A 19182-nucleotide genomic window follows, 5' to 3' on the forward strand; every position below is an offset into this window, starting at 1 on the left:
GTGTAAGTGGGTACGTCAAGTACGCTCACACGTGAAACAAATCTCCACCACAAATTGAAAATACAGTGAAATAAATATAAATACAATGAACACACCATTATGTGATTCAACCTTGGCCTACGTCCACGGGAGCAAGTAATCACCAATCCAATATATAAATGAGAGGTTACAGAAGATTTTACATTATATAAGATTAATAAAGTAAGCTGATAGCTACAAAGAGATGTTTGGCCTTAATAAAGGCATAGATGATTGTTTTAGGTAGATTTTCAGGTGCAAAAGAAAAGAGCAAAACTTGGCTAAAACAATAAATTTATTTTTAAGATACATGGTACTTCACTTAATCACAGTGTGTACATTGTTTTGCTCTTTAAAAGACATAAAGAAGAGTATGAGGGTGATAATAATTGTGAGAGGTCTAAATCTGGAGTGAGAGAGCTTGAAAGGACACCTTAGACTTGCAAAACAATGAAAAGAGTTTAAAAATGGAGCCGAGGTGGCCGGATACCACACTCTAATGCTCAAGTCAGGTACTTGAACTATTTATGGTGTGAGAACTTGCAAGCTCTCTAAAATTGTGGCTAGAGGTTGAAGGGGACCTCAGCCTATTTGTGGAGTGTATCTGTGTTTGTTGAATATTTGGGAAGAGTAGAACTTTACTGTTTTTATATATAGAGTACCTTGTCTGTCATGTCACGTGGCACATTTATAGCGGTGATTTTACTGTAGTTTTCAAAATTCTTTTATCTTTTCACCTTTATCATGATTATGGTTCATTAAAAACATGTTTGGGTAGCAAGAAGGACGTTATTCAGTGTGGTTTGTTTTCTTGTACATGTAGTGTACGTTGCTGAGTGGTCGAGGACACCTTTGCGAAAGTTGTCTTGGCAATTATTAGGCGTGGCAGTTAGAGACCATTGTCCTTGAGCTGTCCTCTCTTTTCTAACAAGATATCCCCTATTTGATCTTACCAAATCAAATATTCTTTTTAAGCGAGGGAGACATTTCTCATATTTATATTTTAGAGACTTTTCTTTACCACTTTACTTTTGGTATGGCGTACCTAGTGTATCACCTCAATTATCAGATGTACATAGGTTGGGTACCTTCTGGTGATACTTTTAATCATATAATTTTTCATCGACACATGACACTTCATTATTGACCTTCAATACGTACCCTAAATAGAAAGCATGCAATAAACAACTCTCGAGATCTTTACTCTTCTCACACCATGCACCCTGTTTTCCTCTCCCACATTCTCTTCCACAATGTACCCTGCTTCGCCTTCATGCTTCATCATTGCTCGATTTTGCTTATAATACTTCTTTTTGTTACAATAATAAATCTTTTAGTGAAAACCATCACCTACATCCAGGAACATTCATGTTGTATTACCGAGAATCAATGAATGAATATGCAAAAGTGTATTTAAATCTATATTGCTTAATTGCGCTCTAAAGTCTTGCAGTTGGCCTTCTAGATCAACACGTTATCCCAGGGAATTCTTTAAGTTTTAGTGTGTTTTCTCTCTAATGATGGAATGTCAGGATGAATAAAATGACACATCTGTCTTGGGGGCATAACCTTTTACATAGACAACGTTTTATGTTGTCTTTTGGTATTCTTATTTCAGTCATCATAGAGATAAAAATTACCCTTAAGTATATACAAACAAAAGGCTTACAACCTATTATATACATTAAAGCCCATATTACGGTAAACCTTAGTAGATCACATTCAATTAGGCTTAACCTTATTTGATAGTCTATAATACACAATTATTCACTTATAAGCCCAACGTTGGATTAAGGATCTAACAATCTTCCTCTTGGGCTATATATGCAACTTATAATTATGTTTTGTAAAAAAAATAATAATAATAACTATATGAGCGCAACCTTACTATCATTATTGAAATATACACAAAAATAATAATAATAACTATATGAGCACAACCTTACTATCATTATTGAAATATATCTACAACTAATTCAGGCTATTAATTACACCAATATAAGATTAAAGCAGCCTTTGTTACAATTGTTGTAACTCATCCCATCAATAGTCATTATGCCAATACAACTAAATGACATGGATTATAATGTGGATGTGTTGAATAGAAATTTTATGCAATGTAATCTTAACATGCCTATTTCCAATTAGTCTACTTCAAAACTTAGTGAGATCAAACCATACTAAAATTAGAGTATCAATAAACTAAAACTTATTTCTACAGAAAATAACTGAAAATGTCTATAACATAAGAGCATCTAAAATCACGAACTCCTAGTAAAATTGGATATCCTTTAACGACATGACACCTATACGAGTAACGTGCTTATGAAACATTTTGGATGGCAATCTCTTACTAAGTAAATCTACAATCATCCAGTTTGTGCCGACGTGCTCCATAGGCAATTATCTATTTTGAACTGCTTCTTTAACAACTAGGAACTTGATGTCTATATACTTTGATTTCATCGAGCTCTTATTATTGAAATATAGCACTGCTAACTTATTGTCACAAAATAACTTAAGTGGCCAATCAATACCATATGCTATGTACAGCATTGTGACAAAATTCCACAGTCATATTCCATGATTGAATGCCTTATAACATACTATGAACTCTATTGCCATTGTAGAAGAGGCTATAAGATACAGTTTAGGACACTTCCAAGAACAACACCCTTAGCTAGCAGATAGATGTAACCTGAAGAGAATTTCATATTATCTTGGCATCCAACAAAATTAGAGCTAATATGCCCAACGATTTCCAATTGATTTGACCTCAAATACGTGAGCATGTATTCTTTTATTCTCTTTAAGTACCGTAAAACTCATTTGGCTTTTTTTTTTTAAGGTTTACTCCTGGATTGCTTAAAAATCTACCCAATATCCTAGTGACATATGCAATATCCGATCACATACAAACCTGAGCATACATTAGAGTTCCTATTGTTGACGTATAGGGAATTTTCTCCATTTTTTCCCCTAAAAATCATTCTTAGGACACTAATTGAGGCTAAACTTGTCTCCCTTAGTAAAAAGGGTACCACTTGGTTTGTAATCTTGTATGTCATATCTCTTGAGAACCGTTTCAATATAGCTCTATTATAATAATCTAAAAATACCCCTAAAGTAATCCTGGTGTATCTATATGCCTAATACAAAAAAGGCGTTATCAAGATCTTTCGTCTTAAAATTTTTAACAAGAAATCTATTAGTATTGTACAGTAGGCCTATATCATTGTTGGCAAGCAAAATGTTATCTTAAAACTAAATCAGGACTTATGGTATATGCAATCATTGGCCAAATTCATCTTAAAACTAAATCATATGATCACTTATTAGAACATGAAATATTATTGTTTAGATGCTTGCTTGAGCCCATAGATGGATTTTTTAAGTTTGCAAAACATATTCTTTGGATCTCTTGACACAAAGTTTTTATGGTTGCACCATATAGATCGTCTCATCAATGTTACCATTGAGAAATGTTGTCTTCACATCCATTTAATGTAACTCAAGATTAAAAGGCGCTGCAATACCATTATGATCCTAAAAGAGTCTTTCGAAGAAACCAAAGAGAAAGTTTCTTTATAGTCGATGCCTTTTTTTTCTGTATAAAGTCTTTTGTGATAAGACGCATCTTGTATCTTTCTACATTACCTTTCAAATCTCTCTTAGTTTAAATATCTATTTGCAACCAGCAGGTTTCATACCTTTTTGGAATACGACAAGATTCAATATGTCGTTGTCTTTTATGGATTTCATCTCTTTATTGATGGTATCAATCCACTTCTGAGAGATAGAACCTTTTATAGCTTGACGAAAATTGATTGGATCATCTTTCATTACTCCAATGTCTACCTTATGTTCTTAGAGAAATATAATGTAGTTATCTAACACTGCACTTTTCCTTTCTCTAGTGGATCTATTTAATTGTATAAGTTCTTGAAGTGGTAGAATTTGTTCTTCTATAACAATTTCATGTATGGAGGTTCTCCAATATTATCTTGATCTGTTATATCTTAAATAAGGTCAGAAATGAGAACCTGATCAATACCAATAACACATGTAAGAATATCAACATATTCATTTTCAAAGACAAAGTCCTTACCTGTATCTCCCCCCCAGCAAACTTGACATCCTCAAAAAATCGAGCATTGCTTGGCTCGAAAAATTGATTTATTTGTTGAATTATAAAACTTGTACTATATGGGTCATTCAAAGTATCCAATAAAATAGCAATTCACTTTCATTGAGTCTAGTTTCTTCTCGTTAGGCCTATAAGGCCTTGTCTCGGCTGGACATTCCCAAAGATACAAGTGCTTTAAAATAATATTCTTTCATGTTCAAAGTTCGTAAGGAGTTTTGGCAGTTGCTTTAGTTGAAACCTTATTAAGAATATATGTTGCAGTCTTAAGCGCTTCTCCTCAGAATGATTCTAGTAAATTAAAATGACAAATCATACTTCTTACCATGTTCTTAACCATCTTATTTTGTCTTTTAACAACACAATTCATATTTGGCGAACCCAGCATAGTGTATTATAGGAAACTTAGCAGACAATCTTGGATACTGCTTATCTGAACCATTATATCTACTATAATATTCACCACAATGATCAAATCTGACGCTTTTGATTCTTTTTCCATGTTGGTTCTCAACTTTATCCTTAAAATTTTTGAACATATGTAAGGATTGTGACTTTTAATTGAGGAGATGTATAACCATATCTAGAATAAATCATCTATGAATATCATAAAATATTGTTGACCACTTCAAGCAGCCATAAGAAGCAACCAACAAAATCTAAGCGGTCGAGAATTTTAGCTAACACAAGTCTTTCTATTCTCCATCTAGAGATATGACCCAATCTCTTGTTCTATAACGCAGCTGAATTCTCATTGGTTATCTTCTGTTTAAACCTCATGTACTGAATTTTAGGGATTTATTAAATGAAGCAATTGTATCAAGCATATAAAAATTATCATCACTTGTCAAAGAATTAGAATCAAGCAGTTTTAAATCACGAAACAAGTTGAAATTTTCATTGCCAAATGTTTAAGTAAAACTAGACTTGTCCAAAGAAAAAATGGAAATCAAATTCCATCTAAAAGACAGAACAATAAATATTTCATCAAGATTTAAAAAAAATTGATCTTTAATAATATTCTAAATTTCCAACTACTTCAATTCAACCTTCTTGCCAGTGTCTACATAGATGTATCTTTCACTACCACTGGGCTTTCAACAATTCAAGCAACCTTGAATAGACACACTTATGCGAGTGGTTACATCAGAATCTATCCACCACGTATGTCTTGGTATTGAAGTTAAGTTAACCTCAAAACAAAGCAAACCATATCCGTTAGCTATGTAAAAGAAATAACTAGTACTTTTCGAATCATCCCATTTCTTTTGTTGTTTCTTTTGAGGTGTTGTATCTGCAGCTTTCCTATCCTTATGCCTTTTCTTGCCCTTGTTCTTGCTCTTATACCTTATTAAAATTAAATTTGTTAAGAGCGTATCTATTTCTGCATTTTCATTCTTGAAAAACCTCTGTTCAATTTCTACAAGGAACTCCATAGCAATTGTTACCTTTTCTAGCATTGAGCCCCTGAATGCTTCCAGAATGGCCTTCTTTATGATCATCACACACATGCGATTTGATTTCTTCCACCTTTCCAAATCATTTTTGTCATTCGAAGTAATGTCATCTATAAGAGGTGAGGGAGAATTAACCCTTAATGCAAGGTCAAGATCCATGACTGCAAAAGCTATTAAGAGGTTCTTTTGCGATGAATTGAAGTTAGAGCCATTTAGTATAAGAATAGAATTGATGTTGGCGGTAATATCAACTGAAGTCATAACTAAACAAAGAACACAAACAAACAATACAAGCTCATATAAATCTTTAAAATAAATTCAAATAAATGTTAACTCCATCTCAAGATACCAGACACTCTATTAATATTTTATCTTTGGACAAAATATTAACTTGTAAGTGATATCTTGGTGTAGTAATCAAACATTAATAATCAGAACACTCTAGTAATAAATCTTCCTTTGAACTAATTTATTGTTCACATGTAAAATGAAATAATCATCACGAGTTTATTACCATAGGTGCACATGCACTTTTGTAAATGAGGACTTTCCTTTGGGTCGATCGATATTCATAGAAATTACATACACATAATTGTTCATATTCTAAAATAAATTAATTTTCACAATAAGTCACTTTGTCGACATGTTGCTTCAATTAATTTATCTTAAAATATATATAAATATACCAATATTTGAATTTAAAATTGCATTAAAAATTACCCTTAAAAAATTCGGAGTCAAAATTTGGTCAACGATCAATAATTGATCGTAAACTATTAACTGAGTTGGGACTAGACTTGTTCGGGTTGACCTGAATCAGATCCTAAACCAGCTTCAAATTCAGAAACCCTAACAATTTTTCCTCTTTTTCTTCATGGCTGCCGTTGTACCCAATTTATAAGTCGTGGCTTCCTGTTGGGGTTTCCATTTCTCTTTTTGTTTCTTTACTTTATCTACTGTGGCCTTAATGGTGTGGTCCAATGGGCACGCCTTACCCGAATGCCAATGGTGGCTACTGCTGTCGCCAACCTTAATCATCATTTTTTTCAAAAAATAAATCTAAATTTCTAAAAACATTCTTAAATGTCGGATTTCTTAGTATTTATCAATACCAGAAAACAGCTAGAAATTTGTTCTCAGATTCAATAATATCGAAATTATTAAATTCCATAACACATAAACTTTAATCATTAATCAAAAATAAATTTGATTCTCGATGATTCAATATGAAGAGACTTTAATACCACTTATTAGAACAATAAATCTTTTGGTGAAAACTATCACCTATAATCCAGGAATATTCATGTTGTATCACCAATAATCAATGAATAAATATGCGGAAGCGTAATTGAGTTCATATTGCTTAATTGCTCTCTAGAGTCGTGAGATTAGCCTTCCAGATCAATACGTTCTTCTAGAAAATCCTTTAAGTTTCTCTATACTCTCTCTGATAATGGGATGTCAGAAAGAATAGAATGATACGTGACCTGAGGATCATAACCACTTATATGGGCAATGTTTTATGTTGTCTTTGGTATTCCTATTTCAGCCCATTATTGAAATGGAAATTACTCTTAAATATCTACATATTAAAGACTCACACCCTGTTAGATGCATTGAAGCTTATATTATCTCAAATCTCAATAAATAACTTTTAATTGAGTTTAACCTTATATGACAGTTCACAACACATAATTATTCACATATAAGACTAATATTGGATTAATGATCCACCACTTCCATCGACTTTCCAACATGCAAAATCAATAAACAAAATTGGGGGGGAAAAAAAGGCTTCCCCAATTTTAACTTCATATTTCTATTTACATTTCATTTATATCTATGCTAGTTAGTTTAATTATTGTTTCAAACTTTTCTTTAGAACTCTTTATAATGAACTTAAAAAAATTTTCTATTCCCTTTATAATTTTATTAATGAATATGATATAGGATGTTATTTTAGAATTTTAAAATTTTATTATTTCAGGTCTTTTGATATTTTTTTTAATTAGAGTCAATTATAATTTTGCTTTAATTTAGGGAAGTATGTTTACCCTATTGTAAATAAGTACGTCTTGTCATTATTACTTCAAGTTCAATTATTCAATAGAAACCTTTCCTTTATAATTTATTTGGAAAATGATATCGTCACCCCAACATTTAGGGAAATTGTCATGTGGATCCTGAGTTTTCAAGAAGAAATACCAAGACCCTTTTTTTATTCATAGAAACCGTATTTTGTAATAAATACAAATATAATTTAAATAGTTAATTTGTCGAGTGCACTAACAGTATTAGAATTTTTTAATATATAAAATATTTTTTGAAATGCAAATTATTATATTTATTTTAATAATATACTTGTATTTATTAAAAAATTAAATAAATCTTTGGGTTAAATAAATTTTACGATTAATAAAATATACCCATGTATTAAACATATTAAAATTATTTCAAAAAATTATTTAAATTTTTATATATTTATTTCAATATTATGTTTCCATTTATTATAAAATTTAGTTTAATATAATTTAAGATTATAAAGTATTAAAATATTTTTTAAATATTGAAATTATTTTAAAGTTATAAATTGTTACATTTATCTTAATATTATATTTTTATTTATTATAAAATATTAGAGTCAATCGTTTTTAGTTAATAGGGCTAAAGGGTATTATAGTTAAAAGGAGTTCTTGTGTCCCTCATTGAAAACTTTGAGGTCTCTCCTTTGTAAAGTTATTTTGATCAGAGCGTCATCTAATATCACTTAAAATGTTGTCAAAATCCCATTAAGTCATTTGGATTAAAATGAGATCTAACCACGCTTCGATTAGAGTGTAATTTTGTCGCATTAACTTGGTTCGATACTAAAGCTGTATTTAGTATTCAGTTATCCTATCAATCCACTTTCGCTCCCCGTTGTGTCAATTTATTTGCATAGATTTCAAAATGGTAAAATAAATAGTTTTTCTTGTCCGTGGAGTGCGAAACATCTGTGAAGGCACCAAGCTAGGTGAAAACTAGGCTTAAATTTTTTTTAATCATTTCATTTTTTTTTCAATACAAAATTTCCTATCATATAATTACGCAAACTCATCTTTAAAACTCAATGTTTACTATATACTTACTATATACTTGTTCTCTATTTTTTAAGATTAGCCGCTAATTTATATATATTCTGAAATAAATAAATTTTTGATTACCCTCCTCGTGAATTAACTATCTTCAAATCAACCCCCTTATTTCTAAAAACCTCAAGTTACTTCCATTTTTATTCAAAAGATAAGAGAAAAAATGGAAGTTAAGAGAAAAAATGGAAGTTGCTTGATAATTTTTTTTCCTTTTTTTAAATTGTGATTATTGAGAGTAAGGAGGTGATTTGAAGATAATCAATTTACAAAAGGATAATCTTAACTTAATTCTTCTGAAATTTTTAAGTGGAGAAAAAATAAATTTGAAATTTGATTTTATATTTAAAAAAATAGCATAAAAAACTGATTTATTTATTTATTTTTGTAGGTTTTCACATTACATTATCAACGATTGAAATATTTTTGCCTTAGCACAAAAAAAGGCACCAATCACTAATGATTTTCTGAAAGGCAGGGAAATAACCGACACAAACAGAGATGGATTGAAGAGGTAAAATATTTGTGTGCGGTTGTATGTGCAGTAAACACACAAATTATTCAATTATCAAGTTAATTTCCTCTTCATTTGCATAATTAAGTTTAATAAGTGGTAGTATTAAGTGTTATATGGTAAAACATGAGTAATTTCTTTTTTATACATTTTCTTTTTCATTTTAACCAAGATCACACCTAAAAAGAACTGTCTAATATTGTCAGAGTTGGACAGGCTCTCATATTTGTGGGCGGCTGTTTGATAGATCTTGATGTTGATTTGTTTTTTTTTTTTTTTTGAGACTGATTAATCATCAGATTACTGCATTACACAGATATTTACAACAACTGCTTATTGTAGCAGAGATATTACACTGATATTTACAATCAGATATACATGATTGGGACTTACATTATTACAATGAATTCTATGAAGTACATGCCCAATACAAATAACCTCTCACAGGAGAGGATGTCCATACTCCACTTGCATTTCGCAAGGGAGAAGGATATAAAGAACATTTAGCCCCCACAATGCTTTTGTGGGGGCTAGAACCGCTGCCCTCACAATGCTTGTGAGGGCAGCAGCCCACCACTTCGGCCAAGGCCGAAGTGGCCTTGATGTTGATTTGTTAATTTCCCAAGGAGATTATTATTTATATAATATGAATTCTTAAATTAGTTTCCTCCAATATTTGAATGTATATTAATAAATAAAATTTAAAAGAATGAAGAAACTAAAGAAAGTAAATTAAAAAAAAATGGCAAGAAATGAGATTTTGAATTGTTGGGTTTTTATTATATTTTGACATTAAAAAAGAAAAAAAAGCATTATATCTGTGTGAGAAAAACATAATAGGAATGTGAAAAAGAAATTGCGACCTTATTTATATCATACGCTTTATACATTTCAACTACGTTAAAGTGGCATTGGTGTCATTTTATAAATTTCAACGTGGTAATTAGAATATTTATGAATTTTGTATAATTTTTTTTTATAATGCGTGATAATAGTTTAGTTCATTGTTACTATATTTTTTCATTAATAACCGAATTAAACAGAGAAGAACGTGAAATCTTGATTCCTTTGCATAGAATTCGAATCCCTGGAAACAAAACATTGTTAGTCAAAGAAATGGTCACTGAAAACGAGAATAATGCTCGCATTTTTAATGAACAATAATATTTTTTTTTAAGTAAGTTTATTTCTTTTATATCCATTTATACAAGATGAGAAATTGTATATAAAACTAAGAATCTAAAGTTTCTCAAAGACATTTGATTTGTGTTATTTCATTTATCCCTATTTAGTAATAGTTGACCAATAAGAAAATTATGTTTATAAGTTTAAATATAAAAAAAATCTCGCTGACGTTCAGTGGCTGTGTGCACTATGGAATTAAACTATTAATTGTAATTTACAGAAGATTAATTTTTTTTGTCTTAAATAATATAAATTTTGTAAGATTTATGGAGAGCACCATAGAAAGAGAAATAGGAGGATTGCTGCAGCCTCTCAACTTAATCTGACTCCATGAAATCTTTATTTATTTATTTATTTTTGTATGATGAAACATAATCTCATTTTAAATGTAATAATGTTGGCATCACTGAGAAAAGAACATCTCTATTAGCATATGTTCTATAGTCTTGACCAGAATTAACCCTTTTTAATTAGAACATGAAGTTCTAATATGATTACTATCTACGTTGTAGGTACTAGGTCCCAAATGTATAACTTCTATTATATCTTCGATGATGCAAATTGTGTACAGTATGTTACAATTATTTCCGAGAATTATCTCATAGCTGGAAAGAATTTGACTGATTTCTAATATTTGACCATTGCGTGCGTGCGTGCTTGCAGGCAAGATTATTTGCTCTTGATTCAGTTGATTGTGACCAAATCGTGTTAAGGGCCGAAACCTTTGTCTATGGCGACGCATATATGAGCAATAAATATCTCTATACAAAATATCTCATTTTGTATTCATTTATTAGATGTGTTCGAGAAAAATCAGTTTTTTAAATATTTTTATAAAAAATTTTAGGATCGCTCTCATACAATATATAAGAATTTGTAATCTAGAAATCGTACATTGAAAATTCAATTTGGTTTTTTTCGCTGAAGTGATTTAGGCTCCCAGATCACGATCCGTTACCACCACTCCTGTTAGATCACGATCTGTAACTACCACTCATGTTAGATCACGATCCACCACAAAAAAATCTTCCAGACTATGACTCAAGTTTGATCTGCACTTGACGTATGGACGTCTTTATCACCACTAAAAGCAACTAGCAGGAGAAAACTTTTCTCTCAAAATTAGAGAGAAAATTTTTTTTTTCTCTGAACTGTATAATGTGGCTCTCTGTCTCTTTTCTTTAGAGAAAATAAGCATTTTTATATTTTTATTTAGTGGAAACCCTAGGCCCCATTTTATTTATTTTTTTAATTTTATTAAATCCCATTTGATTTAAATTAAAAAATAATTAAAACAAAAGTCATGTTACTTGTTCTTATGTTATAGGGTCCCACCTTGTAAAATAACACAATGCCCCTTACACTCAAGAATATTAATGGAGTCTCCCACTAAATAATATATTTAGTCTTTTAACCTAAATAGCTAGTTATCTTTCTTATTAATCCAGTAGTGGTGCAGTCAATTAAATGAGCTAACCCGGGGATCATTTGAGCACATACAATAATGGCTACAATAATTAGGCCTGTAATTAAACTAGCTCAATTATTTAATTCTAAATCTACTCCACTAAAAGATTGGAACTGACCTCCATAATTGTATGCTCGAATAATAATTCGTCCCAAGCCACATTGATTTCTTTACTGTATAATCATTTGTACCACATCGTTAACTAAATCGATATCTCAACTGTCCAATCGATTTAATTACATCTTATTCCTTGATATTTACTGATTTTCTCTAATGATTATTTTCAACATAATAAATATGTTGACACACTCTGGCCAGAGAATTCTATGATCAAGTGCCGAAAACCCATCAAGAAATGTGTTGTACAAATTCTATATTGTTAATCTATAACTCCAATATTCATAATTGCTCCCACCAAGATACTGGGTAATCTTGACTACAAATGCTTCGTGTCCATTGGTAATTTAAATGGAATAACAATTACAATCATGAAATTATAACTAACTCAAGATTAAGATTACAATAAAATCAATGCCTATGAAATTTAATAAGTCTGACAGTCATTTCAAGATTAATTAAATCTCATATGTGATCCAGCTCAATGTAGTCAAACTACATTAGTAAATTCATACATGATTAAGATAAATCATTTAATGAATTTACTATAGTCTAAACATAAATAGAGCGCTCAACTTTATTAATCAACTACGAACTTAATTTATTTAATCATAAAATAACTTGTATTTATGTCTTCTATGAATCCATATAATAATCACATAAATACATATAATATGATTAAACGAACCTTATTCAATATATTTATGCAATTGAAAAATATCTCAAATATTTTATTAATCAGAAAATAAATTAATATGAAAAATATCTCAAATATTTTATTAATCAGAAATAAATTAATATGCTTTAAAAGATCACATAATCCCAACAAGATAATGGTTAAGTAATTTTATTGAAATTCATTATCCAATAAAATAAATGACACCTAACATCAAAACTTAAGTTTCCCTAACATTATCATTTAATTAATTATTGCTTGCAATGGTAATACAAAGCCAGAAAAGAATAGATTCCATTTTTTTTTAAAAAAAAGGTAATCATATGTAAATGTAATTATGCAAATTTCTTGCTTTGAAATTATAGTATTATGCGAGATTGACTCTCGGGTTAAATGCCTAATAATTGGTTCCACCATTCCCATGATCGATGTAAATGTAATTATGCAAATTTCTTGCTTTGAGAAGAAGGAATTAATGGATACTAATAGAACGAGTGATTTATTGGGCGTAGTTTCTTGGGAACATAACTGATTTCTATTTACATATTGATGTTATAATTTATTTTCCTCTTAAACTACCCATAATTTACGGGAAATTCCAAAAAAACAAAATTTGATTATTTTACATATAAAATTACAAGTTCATCAAAAGGCATCTAAGAGCATCTCCAAAAGGCTCTATAAATTTTACTCTTCAAATATTCATTTGCTTACCTATGTGGCAAATAGATGAGTGAAAAAATATATTGTTCTCCAAAAGACTCTTCAAATATAAATGAGTTAATATTATTTTAATTAAATAACTATTTTTTTAAAAGAAAAGTCAATAGTAATTAAAACACATTTCTCTTTTTTTCAACAAAAAGTAATAAAATATAAATTGAAGAGGGAGAAAGTAACTCTTCAAATTTGAAGAGAGATGATCATTTCTTATTTGAAGAATCTTAATTGGAGTGTCTTTTGGAGCCTTAAATGTTGATGTAGCTCTCTTCAAATAAGTAATAAAATCTTATTTGAAAAGTCTTTTGGTGATACTCTAAGAACAAGTGCTTATGAGTGCTTATGATTAATTATTTTCCAAGAAGTGGGAACAAGATAACTTTTTTTTAACAAATTTCAAATAAAAGCTAGATCAAGTAGAATTAGTCAAGAAAATCAAGAGATGGGTATATATATGCTTTAATAGCTAAACATCAATGATAACAAATAAAAGCAACGACGCATTGTCAAACAGAAAAGGTAAAGCAATTAGTGCTCACGATGGGGAATGCGAATTCCAAGGAAATTTTATAAAGCTAGCACAAATGAACTTATTAACGACAACATTTGGTGATGAGGCAAAAGATCAAGTGAGACTTGTAAAGGGCGTTAAAAAAGAAATGAAAGTGCTGCAAGGCAATTCTGAAGCCATTCAAGCTGTGGTTGATGCACAGCAAAGGCAAGTGAAGGAGGGAGGTGCTAGACTCTGCCCGATCAGCTTAAGAGGCATCCTACGACATGGAGGGTGTGTTGGATGAGTGATCAATGGATCACTACAACGCTCAAATTGCAATCAAGGCTTCTAGGAAGCCGGTATGTTCCTTCTTTTTCTCCCTTGTTTTGGTTTCAAACAAGTGCTTCTACGTCATGACATTGCTAAGACGATGAAAGAAATCAACGAAACTTTTTAGAAGGTATTTCCTTAAAAAAAGAAAAAAGAGAGAGGATATGGTTGTTTGTATCGGACCCTTATTGTGAATTTAGGATTGCAAAAGTAATTTTTGAAGCTTTAAAGGGTTACACCCCAAATTTAGGGGAACTAAATTCACTTAAAGAACGCATATATACATCTACTGCAAGAAAAAAAAAATCTATTGTCTTAGATGATTTGAGAACAGAAGATTACAATAAATGAGAGTCATTCCGACGTCGTCTAATAATTGGACAACGTGGAAGTAAAATTTTAGTTATTACTTGTAAGGAGACAATTGCCAAAATGATGGAATCAACTGATATTATCTCCATTAAGGAACTATCTGAACACGAATATTGGTCATTATTCAAACAAATAGCTTTTTTCAATAGACCTCATTTGGAGTATATAGAAAAAAATTTGGCAAGTGTAAAGGCTCCGCTTGCTACCAAAACTATCGGGAGTCTCTTGGTGTTTAAAAGAACCTCAAAAGGGCGGCAAATTATTTTAGATGGTGAGATGTGGCAATTAGAAGAGTTTGAAAGAGGTGTTTTAGCTCCAGTTTTATTGAGTTATAATGATTTGCCACCCGCAATAAAACAATGTTTCTCGTATTGTGATGTCTTTCCAAAAGACTACAATATAGAGGAAGATGAATTAATTAAATTGTTGTTGGCTTTAGTTGGCGATGATGGTTTGGCTACGAGATTGATTCATGAAATTCCAAAGGAGATAGAAATTCAATAAATTTGAGATTCCTTAAATTGGTTTGGCTTTTTTTAAAAAAAAATTTAAATTATGCCTTTAATTAGAACCAACTAAACACAGAAGAATTACCTGAAACGTGCTGTGAGTGATTTAATTTGCAAAATTTTGAGATGGAAAATTGTTCTGTTTTGGGAAGATATTACCTCAAGGATTTGGAAAGTTAGTGAATCTAAGGCATCTAAGTTAGTTTATAGTGAGTATTTCCACGGGCTACAGTTTAGTGAATCTTGGTTCATTAGCGATAGAATACTGTTACGAAGAATTTTTATCATTATTCCGAATCTCTAAGCTAGTCAATGTTGTTCAAACATCTTTAAAAACGATCACACTCTTCCCATATATCAAAGTAGTCACAAAATGGCTATATTCATCTGGTAGTGAGTGTAACAGAATCATAGCATTGACTTCATCCTTAATATCTTCATCGAGATTCTTCAAATCAGCAAGTAACTTTTCAAATCTTGAAACATGAGCGTGCATTAACACCTCAGGCTTCATTCGAAAACCATATATTTGGCTCATTGCATGAAGGCGATTTTCAGGACTTTTCACCAAGTACTTCTCCTCCAATGTACACCACAAAGTCACCGCACACTCCTCATCTTTCACCAAGTATTTCACCTCCTTGGTCAAACAAGATCTGATCTAACCACAGGCTTTTTCATTCATACAATCCCAATTTTCTTCATCATACAAGTGTCTTTTATTTTTCAGAACAACATCGAGATCGATTTGAATAAGGGCATCCATAACTTCGCGCCTCCACATGCCGAAGTTGATTTTCCCATCAAACTTTTCAACATCGATCTTCTGGCCTCCTATAACATATGCTGAATAGCGATTTGACAAATCTCGCCTCCCACCTGAAGTGTCTCCTGAAATAGTCTCGATAGATCTCTCTCCAATTCTGGAAGTTTCACCTTCTACCATTTTTTCAATGAACTATTTCCACTTGAAAAACAGTCTCTATGATGTTAATTTCGGGTGAATAAATGCACCAAGAAAGTTCCCAGGAAACTGGACGGGAACTCGGTCCCAATTAAAAACCAAAATCCTTAGACTCTTATTGCCTTTGTTGACAAAACTTTCCTAGACATGCAAAAATACACATTACTTACAATAGACTGTCTCCCAAGTACAAATGGTCGTCTCCACCGTATTCGTGAACAGTACCGTATGTGAAGAGTACCGTATACGGGAATAGTACCGTATACGTGAACAGTGCCATATCCCCCCAAGTATGAACCGTCGGCTCTGATACCACTTGTGCGCGGAATGCGGAATCAAACGCACCAAATAATTATAGAAAAATAAAGGACACAAGAATTACGTGGTTCGGTAATTAAACCTACATCCACGGAGGCAAGAAAGAATAATTGTTTATTTAACAATTAATAGAGTACAAATATTTGAGTAACTAATCTCACTTCCCAGAAACCCAAATATACCCAGTACTCTCACACTCTGCAGAAAAGATAAATTCCCCAGACACACTTCTCTCACTTCTCTCAAAAGCTTAGAAACTTATAAGCTTAATAAATTTGGGATGATTTCAAATGAATGAAATCCTTAGCTATTTATAGGAGAAATGAATTACTATGCTAAGAATAAAATAATTAAAAATATAATTTTTAATTATTATTATTTTTCAAATCCATCCCCCATTCTTTCTTTTTGGCTTTACAAAATCAACAATTTGTTGACTTCAACAAATTTACACCAATAATTTGTTGACTTCAACAATATAAATATTGGATTTAGTAAGCCATTATTTTGGTTCATATACCCAAGCATCAGCAATTAGTTTGGATCTTGGAACAAAGAAGAGATTTATGCTTCGTTCAGGAGCATTCTCCCTGTGGTAATTTTGTCAAATTGAACTAGGTTAATTTATTAAGTATTGGTAATATAAAATATGGATCAAATTCTAAAACATGGTTCTATTGTTTGGAAGCAGTAGTTACTAATTTAAGCTTTCATTAAGCCACAACTCTTAAACACTTGAACTGTGTCCAAGGGATTTGATGTATTGATGAGAAACCTTGTGACTCTTACTATTTTTAACAAAATTATTATCTTTTGAACTTTACCCATTAACTTTGGTTTCACGGCAACATCCGACTTTTATGGCTCCTTATTACAAGCCTTCATAGTACCCTGGGGTAAAATTAAAAAAACAATAAATTTATACTAAGTGAACATGAAATTTCATACATAACTGACAAAATACACCTATTAAGGAGAGAATATTAGGAGTCTTATCCCTAAAATTCATATTGTAAACAAAAATAACTATAAAAGAAAGGAGTATAAAATAAAAATATAATTCAAATACAAAACCATTACTCAAGTTGTACTTTTTGATGCTTCGAATTATAAAAATCATCAATTATAGAATTTGAGTCAATAAAATCAATAATTTATTTTTCAACATAGATAACTATACAATCGGGGGGGAAAACTCATTTTCCATCTTGCTAAAAAATAATATCTTGAGAAATTCCATTGTTGAAATTGCATACTCTATTGCGGTTGTGGAAACAGTAAAAGTCAACACTAGATGAATTAATCTGTCAATCAAAAAATGATGTTGTGACCTTTTTGCTTCAACTAATCATCAACATAGCTAAGAAAGGAAAGTAATGATTTGAAACCGAGGATGAGAAAGCACAACAATTTTATAATGTTCTAATTCTCTTCTCAAAGCAAGCACTTCATTTGGAATAAATTAATCATGAGGATAAAATTTGTTAGCAAGAGAGCAAATATCGTCCATATCAAATTATTTGCGCTCATCAATTGAAACCAAAGTCCAGTTCTAAGTAAGGAGTTCATAGTTTGATCAAAGAATCTACAATTTAACTCCATCAATTGAAAATTTACTATAGCGTTAAATTTATCAAGGTGACAATGATGTTCAACTGTAACATATTCTTTTTGTTAACAGGAGCGCCCTTCTGAATAACAAACACTTATATCAAGCATAATAACATCATATTTTTCACTTTTCGCGGAAGGATACCACACTTCTAATAAAATTAATTCATCTACTCTCTCAAAACTCTTACAAAAGTCTTTTTATACTTGAGACAATTCAAAGCATTCATGATGTCCAATGATTTTGTTTGTAATGATCGACAAATTATGTCAAAAATTCCAAGGAATTTATTCAACAAAAGCTAAATGAACACAAACTCAAAGGATTGATCAGCTCCTTGTATGGACATTTAGCTTCTCCACGCATATATTGACTAGATCCATTGTTAATCATCTTTCCTAAAACTTCAAAAGTTGCACCAAACTTCTCAATAAACGTATTAACTGAAATAAAATGTCAGGTCAAACAAGTATCTTTGGCCCTTTGTAAAGTTCTAACTTGATCAGCCGACACTACTCTTAAGCTATTCTAAAGCTATCAAATCTATAATTTCTTTTTCTTTGATAGATTTGAACTCAAAATAAAGTTTGAAAGAAGCACTAGCAATGTTAAAAATAGAACTCAACTTAGAAAAAAAAGAGTTGTACCTCATGCACTTCATTAGATATCGTAATTGATATGAGTTGTGGTCGATGAGCAAAATCAATGATTTTGTATGCCATGTTTAGTGAATGGATAGTTTTGTAGCTTAGGTTGAAATGGTCTCATAATTAAATACACAATCTGCACATCTTCATGTTTGTTAATAGAAAAAGTAATCATTAAAAAATATAATTGGGGATTACATTCTAAATAAAGGTCTCAATAGTAGATGAAGTATCAACTTTCTCAAATTCGACTCTTTGATACTTGGGTGGAGAACTTGAGGCATCAATGTTGTACATATAACTTCTCTCATTTGATGATTTACCATCATCTACTTTAGTAAAGAATGAAAGAAGAGTTTTCCTAGGCTTGGTTTTGTTGTTGTTGGACATTATAACCTGTTGATATGGAAAGTAATCACTTGCACCACTTCGAGGGGACAAGATCTCCAAGAGAAAAATCGGATCCTTTAAAGGTAGGATCGAAGATTATTAGGTACGAATTGAGGATTC

Source organism: Citrus clementina, unplaced genomic scaffold (assembly GCF_000493195.1).
Source record: "Citrus clementina cultivar Clemenules unplaced genomic scaffold, Citrus_clementina_v1.0 scaffold_2, whole genome shotgun sequence".
NCBI classification, from domain to species: domain Eukaryota; kingdom Viridiplantae; phylum Streptophyta; class Magnoliopsida; order Sapindales; family Rutaceae; genus Citrus; species Citrus x clementina.